Raw genomic sequence first — 8,585 nt, forward strand, 5'->3', positions numbered from 1 at the left:
CCGGCCTGGCTTGGTTTTTTGATGTGAAACATGAAGATAATAACATGCATATCTCACATGGAATTCAGTGCCACAGTCATGCTTCCAGAGAATTTAGCACAGTCCGTGGAACATCATAAGCTCTTATTAAATGGGAGAGATCATCAAAAGATTTTGCTTCTCAAGCAGATTGTGTATATTAGGATATGCTGGGGCTTTTATTGTGTGTCTGGCCATGATGTCCTTTACCTGCACAACAGGAACCTCTTCCTCAGGTGCTGGTTCAGCACTCAAGGATTGGTTTCTACTCTTAGGGTCCGTCTTCTACTGAGAACATTTATTTGTGATGGTTCCTTACCCTAGTCCTTTCTTCAGAAGGCACTTAAAGCAGGTTTTGAAATTATTTCAATTTTTATAAAAAGGTAAAACAGGCTGGGTGTGGTGGCTCACGCCTGTAATCCCAGCACTTTGGGAGGTCAAGGCAGGTGGATGACTTGAGGTCTGGAGTTTGAGACCAGCCTGGCCAACATGGCGAAACCCCGTCTCTGCTAAAAATACATAAATTAGCCGGGTGCGGTGGCACATGCCTGTAATCCCAGCTATTCGGGAGGCTGAGGCAGGAGAATGGCTTGAACCCTGGAGGTGGAGGCTGCAGTGAGCTGAGAGTGCACCACTGCACTCCAGTCTGAGTGACAGAGTGAGACCCTGTCTCAAAAACAACAAACAAAAGGTGAAACATACATATGGTAAATAATCCAAACAATACAGTAGGTATCTGTAATCAATCAGCTTCCCTCCTACTAATCCCCTAGTTCCCTTTTACAAAATCCAGCACATTAATCATTTCCTAATGTATCTTTTTAGAGATAATCTCTGTATAAAATGATTTATATTTGTGATTATCTTACACAAATGATTGTATACCATACACACTATCAACAGCTTTATTGAGGTATGTGTAATTTACATAAAATTGATGTGTACATTTTTTCTTTTCCTTTTTTTTTTTTTGAGATGGAATTTTGCTTTTGTTGCCCAGGCTGGAGTGCAATGGTGCGATCGATCTCGGCTCACCGCAACCTCCACCTCCCGGGTTCAAGTGATTCTCCTGCGTCAGCCTCCTGAGTAGCTGGGATTATAGGCATGTGCCACCACGCCTGGCTAATTTTGTATTTTTAGTAGAGATGGGGTTTCTCCATGTTGGTCAGGCTGGTCTCGAACTCCTGACCTTAGGCGATACACCCACCTCAGCCTCCCAAAGTGCTGGGATTACAGGCATGAGCTACTGCGCCCGGCTGATGTGTACATTTTTAAAGCGAACAATTTGATAAGTTTGTTGTTTTTTTTTTTGAGACAAAGTCTTGCTCTGTCTCCCAGGCTGGAGTGTGGTGGTGTGATCATCACTCACTGCAGCCTGGAACTCCTGGGCTTAAGCGATCCTCCCACCTTGGCCTCCCAAAGTGTTGGGATTACAGGTGTGAGCCACAGTGTCTGGCCTGATGAGTTTTGACACAGGTGGTTTGACACAGATAAGTTTTCCACATACACCTGTGGAACCATCACCAAATCAAAATTTTCTTTGATTTCTTCTTTGACCAGTGGGTTATTTAGAATTAGGTTTTAAAATTTCCAAATATTTGGGGATTTTCCTGAGATCTTTATGTTAATGATTTCTAATTTAATTCCATTGTAGTCATAGAACATATTTTGTATGACTTTAATCATTTGAATATATTGAGACTTGTTTAATGGCTCAGATTATGATCTGTCTAGCTAAGTAGTCAATGCATATTTGAGAAGAGTATGTATTCTGTTGTTGGGGAGAGAGTTCTATAAGTGAGTCAATTCAGGTTGTTTAAGTCTATAATATCCTTGCTTATTATCTGTCAAGTTGTTCTATTGACTATTGAGGGGGGATATTGACATTTCTGAAAGTAATCGTGGATTTGTCTCTTTCCTCCTTGCAGTTCTATCATGTTTTGTGACGTTCTCTTCACATCATAATAAGGATTCATATTATTATTATGACTTATCACTGTTCATATTAACGTCGATCACCTGTCTTAAGGTAGTGTTTGTCAGATTTCTTCATTGCACAGTTGTCAGTTTTTTTTGTCCTTCTCCCTTTTCACACTACAGTCTTTGGAGGGAAGTCACTAGTGCAGTGGAAACTTAAGGAGTAGAAAGTTATGCTTTACTCTTTTTTTTTTTTTTTTGAAAGTGAGTCTTACTCTGTTGCCCCAGGCTGGAGTGCAGTGGCGTGATCTTGGCTCACTGCAACCTCCGTCTTCCGGGTTCAAATGACTCTCCTGCCTTAGCCTCCCAAGTAGCTGGGTTTACAGGTGCCGCCACCACACCTGGCTAATTTTTGTACTTTTAGTAGAGACGGGGTTTCACCATGTTGGCCAGGCTGGTCTCGAACTCCTGACCTCAGGTGATCCGCCCATCTCGGCCTCCCAAAGTGCTAGGATTACAGGCGTGAGCCACTGCACCCAGCCACTTTACTCTTACATAAATCATTTGATAGTCTGTTCTTCCTCATTTATTTATTAAATCATATATTTATATCAGTAGGTACTGCTGGATATTTATTTTATACTTTGGGTTATAATCCAACACTACTTAATTTTGTTGGTCAAATTGTTCCCGCTTTGGCCTTTGGAAGCTCTTTCAGTCAGCCCTGCATCCATTTGGCATATCTCCATCAACTCTGGTTTTATTTCTTTATTTTTTTACTTATCTTTTACTTTCAGGAACTATAAAATGCTCTAGGATTATCTTTTATATTTCCTCTCTAGTCCTAGAATGAGACATTTCTCCAAGGAGCCCTGATTGATTACTTTGATAAAAAAATACTATTAGAAATCAACATCTGGGTGCTAGGTGTGCCTGGAGCTACTGCAGGCTGGAAGGATTTTTGTTTTTTAAATAGAGGTGAAATATGTGTAACATAAAATTAACCTTTCTTCAGGGAGCAATTCAGTGGCATTTAGTACTTTCACAGTGTTGTGCAACCATCACCTCTGTCTAGTTCCAAACATTTCTATCACTGCCAAAAAAAAAAAAAAAAAAAATCCCAACCATACTCATTAAGCATTTATTCAACACCCTACCCTGCGCTCCAGGAGACCAACACGCTGTATTCAGTTTCTATGGATTTACCTATTCTTAATATTTCTTATGGGCTGGGCGTGGGGGCTCACACCTGTAATCCCAGTACTTTGGGAAGCCTAGGTGGGAGGATTGCTGAGTCCAGAAGTTCGAGATCAGCCTGAGCAACATAGTGAGACCCTGTCTCTACAAAAAATAAAAAATTAGCCAGGTGTAGAGGCACACTCCTGTGGTCCTAGCTACCCAAGAGGCTGAGGGAGAGGATTGCTTGAGCCCAGGAGGTCAAGGTGGCAGTAAGCCATGATCATGCCACTACACTCCAGCCTGGGTGACAGAAAGAGACTGTCTAAAATAAATTATATATGATATATATTATATATTATATAATACATATGTATGTTTTATAGTATACAATATAAAATATATATACATATATAAAATATACGTATATATTTATATACTATATAAATATATGTATATATTTATATACTATATAAATATATGTATATATTTATATACTATATAAATATATGTATATATTTATATATTATATATAATATATATCACAAAAGTCACAAAAAGAGGATTAAAACAAAACCAAAAACTTTTATATAATCAAGTTGTCTATAATTAAAGAGAAATTATAATGGTCTTTCTAGAGATGTTTTAAAAAACACTATACACTAAATAATTGATTGGAACAATAAACTTTTCTTAAGGGATTAATTTACTCTTAATAAATTATAAGAGATTTTACTTTTTTTTTTTTTTTGAGACAGAGTTTCGCTCTTGTTGCCCAGACTGGAGTACAATGGCATGATTGTACTGCAACCTCCGCCTCCCAGGTTTAAGTGATTCTCCTGCCTCAGCCTCCCAAGTAGCTGGGAGCCTGCCACCATGGCCAACTAATTTTTTGTATTTTTAGTAGAGACGGGGTTTCACTATGTTGACCAAGCTGGTCTTGAAATCCCGACTTCAGGTGAGCCTCCCGCCTCCGTATCCCAGAGTGCTGGGATTACAGATGTGAGTCACCACACCTGGCCAAAATTTTAATTGTTTTTAAACCCAAAGTTCAACTTTTATTGCATCTCACCATTTTCAGTTTTCAGTTTTCTTTGCCCTTTTTTTTTTTCTTTCTTTTTTTTTTTTTGAGACAGAGTCTTGCCCTGTCGCCCAGGCTGGAGTTCAGTGGTGCAATCTTGGCTCACTGCAACCTCCACTTCCCAGGTTCAAGTGATTCTCCTGCCTCAGCCTCCTGAGTAGCTGTGATTACAGGCACGTGCCACCACACCTGGCTAATTTTTGTATTTTTAGTAGAGACAGGGTTTCACTATGTTGGTCAGGCTGGTCTCGAACTCCTGACCTTGTGATCTACCCACCTTGGCCTCCCAAAGTGCTGGGATTACAGGCATGAGCCACCGCGCCCAGCATTTCTCTGCCCTTTTAAAAGGCATGAAATAGTAACACTTTGCTTCAACTGATTTTCAGCTCATATAATTTTTTTTCTCCTCCAGTTTTGTTTTTTGTGGCCTGATGCTAACAGTGTTTTCTTAAAGTTCTAAAGGAAATGTTTTCTTTCAACATAATATTCTGTGCACTGCAGAAGGTCTTTCGCCTTTTGGTAACTGGCCTCACAGATTTTATGTTTTATTGAAATAATTCCTATGCCATTATTATTACGTTTGGCTTGCTTAGAAAAAAAACTGAAATTACAAATATTTTTTAAAAATTAAGGTTATTACATCCATGTATCTTTCTGTATGTGCTTTTAAAGTCATTGTGACATTGAGTTACAGGGTTTTGACTCCTGGGTTTAAAAAGAACACCAAGTCCTGCTAAATCTGAAACACTGACAGCAATTAAAGCCTCATCTTCAGGCCCGATAGAGGATGCCAATAAAAATAAACTGCATTCCTGAGACACAGGTCCAGAAATTAAAGCTATTCAACTCCTCAAGGCCCAGGGACTATCATGCAAGAGGTGGGCACGTGAGATTGTAAGGGCCAATTGTGAGAGATAAAATAAGTCCAGTTTCTCTATAAATTAACCATTAATGTCAAAGTCACATGGATGCAAGACCCGCATGTGGGCTCCTGTGTCAGATTAACAAGGTTTTCTTGAAGCATTAACGAGCTCCTTAATAAAGGTTATAAAGATTATAAAGGGCTTATGGAAGTTATATCTTATGGTCAGGATTAAAATTTTATAGTAAATAAAATTTTGAAAAACAAATTTAATTGCTTCATGTTGTTTTTATTAGGGCTTATTGTTTAGAAAAAATTAAGTCTCCTCTCTCAAAGAATGAAGGTTTTGGCCGGGCGCGGTGGCTCACACTTGTAATCCCAGCACTTTAGGAGGCTGAGGCGGGCGGATCACGAGGTCAGGAGATTGAGACCACGGTGAAACCCCGTCTCTACTAAAAATACAAAAAATTAGCCGGGCGTGGTGGCGGGCGCCTGTAGTCCCAGCTACTCGGAGAGGCTGAGGCAGGAGAATGGCGTGAACCTGGCAGGCAGAGCTTGCAGTGAGCCGCGATCGCGCCACCGCACTCCAGCCTGGGTGACAGAGCTAGACTCTGTCTCAAAAAAAAAAAAAAAGAATGAAGGTTTTTGCCTTTTTTTCAAAATTCTTGAGTTATCACTTTGGTTAAATGAATGACTTATTTTACAATGACTTGTGATCCTATTTTGTGATAGTATGATATCAAGTGTCTTTTTTTTTTTTGAGTTGGAGTCTCTATTGCCTAGGCTGGAGTGCAGTGGCGCGATCTTGGCTCACTGCAACCTCTGCTGCTCAGGTTCAAGTGATTCTCCTGCCTCAGCCTCCTGAGTAGCTGGGATTACAGGTGCCTGCCACCATGCCTGGCTAAATTTTGTATTTTTAGTAGAGACGAGGTTTCACCATGTTGGCCAGGGTGGTCTTGAACTCCTGACCTTATGATCCACCTGCCTCAGCCTCCCAAAGTGCTGAGATTACAGGCATGAGCCACCACCCCAGACTTCAAGTGTCTTAAACCTTTGATATTTGACAAACTTTCCAAAATCAAATAAATTTTGTCTTTTTCTGACCTAATTAATTATTTAAGATATTAGGTTCCCTAAAGTCCAAAAATGACATATTTGGCTTATTTGGTATAAAAATTATACTAGTCGGGCATGGTGGCTCACATCTGTAATCCCAGCACTTTGGGAGGCAGAGGTGGATGGATTATTTGAGGTCAGGAGTTTGAGACCAGCCTGGCCAACATGGCGAAACCTGTCACTACTAAAAATACAAAAAAAAAAAAAAAAATTAGCTGGGTATGGTGGTGCACACCTATAATTCCAGCTACTTGGAAGGCTGAGGCAGAATTTCTTGAACCCAGGAGGCAGAGGTTGCAGTGAGCCAATATCATACCACTGCACTCCAGCCACTCCATACCACTGCACTCCAGCCTACTCGGCAGGCTGAAGCAGGAGAATTGCTTGAGCCTGGGAAGGCGGAGGTTGCAGTGAGCAGAGACTGCACCACTGTACTCTAGCCTGGGTGACAGCGTGAGACCCTGTTTCAAAAAAGGAAAGAAAAGAAAGAAAGAAAGAAAGAAAGGAAAAGAAAAGAAAGGAAGGAAGGAGGAAAGAAGGAAGGAAGGAAGAGAAAGAAAGAAAGAAAGAGAAAGAAAGAAAGACAGAAAGACAGAAAGAAAGAAAGAAAGAATATTGGATCTATAACCTGCTGTGGATTCAGCTGGGAGGCTCAGGGCAAAGTGGGTGAGGCCTGGGTTCCCGCCCCAGCCCCATCACGTCATCAGCTGTTTGTTACTTCGTCTCCCATCTGTAAGACAAACACAGTACTAATTCCTGCAAGGCACGATGATTTAATGAGATCTCTTGGTGTTTTCTCTTTGCTGCTGCTGCTAAGACAGCAGGAAATCGAGGAGTTTTCCTCCCACAGCCCAGCAAGGCAGTGGAGTCGTGGAATTCACAGTCTGGGGGAGCCTCAGCAGTTCATGGAGGGTGGTTGTGTTTCAAGGCCCAAATCAGGAGGCTGGCACAGGAGAACAACCCCTCTCTTTTTTTGGGAGAGGTGGAAACCCAAGGGGGTAGGTGATAAAGGAGCAGAGAGAAGAAGGAGGCAGTGTGGGGTAATAGTTGGGGGCTGCTTGGGAGTGGTGCAGGGTTGTCAGAGCCTTGATTTCTTCATTTGTCAGGTGCAGGTGTGGGGGGAGCCTGTGACACAGGCACTGGGGAAGGTGGCGTGAGCGAAGGTCTGGAAGATCCTTAGAATAGTGCCTGCCTGGAGCAAATGGCTGTCTTCATTCAGGTTCACCAGAAGGAGACCCTGAGAACAGGATTGGAGTGCAGATAGTTGATTTGGGAGATGACCCCAGGGAACACTGGTAGGGGAGTGGGGAAGTGAGGTGGGGAGGTGAGGCAACCTATAAAGAGCATATTGGGCCGGGCATGGTGGTGCACACCTATAATTCAAGCTACTTGGAATGTTGAGGCGGGAGGATAACTTGAATCTAGGAGTTTGAGGCTGCAGTAAACTGAGATTGTGTCATTGCACTCCAGCTTGGGCAACAGAGCAAGACCTTGTCTCAAAAAACAAAACAAAACAAAACAAAACCCCAAACCACCCCCCCCCAAAAAAAAAGCTGTGTCAGCATGCTGGTTATCAGCATGGACAACTGGGGCCCAGTCCCGCTGGGGAGCTGGGAGCCTATCTACAGCAGGTGTCCTAGAGTTGTTCCCTCCCCAAAAGGTTGAGGAAGCCAGGGTTATTTATCTGCTGACCCCCAGGAAACCCCAGAGGATGTGGGTGATGGGACCTGGAGGATTCACGGCTCCGGCTGTTTTGGAGAAGGATCCCTGTGCTCCGCTTGGCTGGGGTGGAGGAGCTACTTGCCTCTGACAGGGTCACGTGGACTGGGACAGGGATCCCTTCATCAGGACTAGGTGGGACCCAGACTGGAGGGGCTACCCCATCCTCCAGGCTCCCTGGACGCCCCCAAAAGATCCTTGTATGGCCCTAGGGAGCCAGAAGAGTCCAACCCTGGGCAAGATGGAGATGAACTTTGTCACCTCCTTTGTGAATGGGAGTTCAAATGCAGATTTAATATGTTTAGAAAAATAACGGAATGTGATGTGTGGAGAACAAAATCCTACCCAAAGTGTGGCTGGGAGCTGGGATGCGTGGGGAGCTTCCACACAGCCCTGGCACTCAGCAGCTATTGGGTAAGTGGTCATTGACAATGGCGTAAGCACCTTGTGCAAGGCTGTGGCCTGGCCCCTCTGTGTCCCTCTTGGCCTGGCCAACGTCCCTGGCTGCCCTTCTGTGCTGTGAGCTGTTCTCATGCCTGTTTGTGCTCTCATGATGAGCAATGCATTTTCCCGGAATGCCCACCCTATCCCTTCCTGCAAGGCCCTCGTGTAACTGAAGGTACTGGGCAGGCCTGATGTCTGGAGAACAGGGACCTTATTGTCTGTTCCAAGCGTCCTGACATCAGGGAGGCCTGA

Source organism: Symphalangus syndactylus, chromosome 24 (assembly GCF_028878055.3).
Source record: "Symphalangus syndactylus isolate Jambi chromosome 24, NHGRI_mSymSyn1-v2.1_pri, whole genome shotgun sequence".
In the NCBI taxonomy this organism is placed as follows: Eukaryota; Metazoa; Chordata; class Mammalia; order Primates; family Hylobatidae; genus Symphalangus; species Symphalangus syndactylus.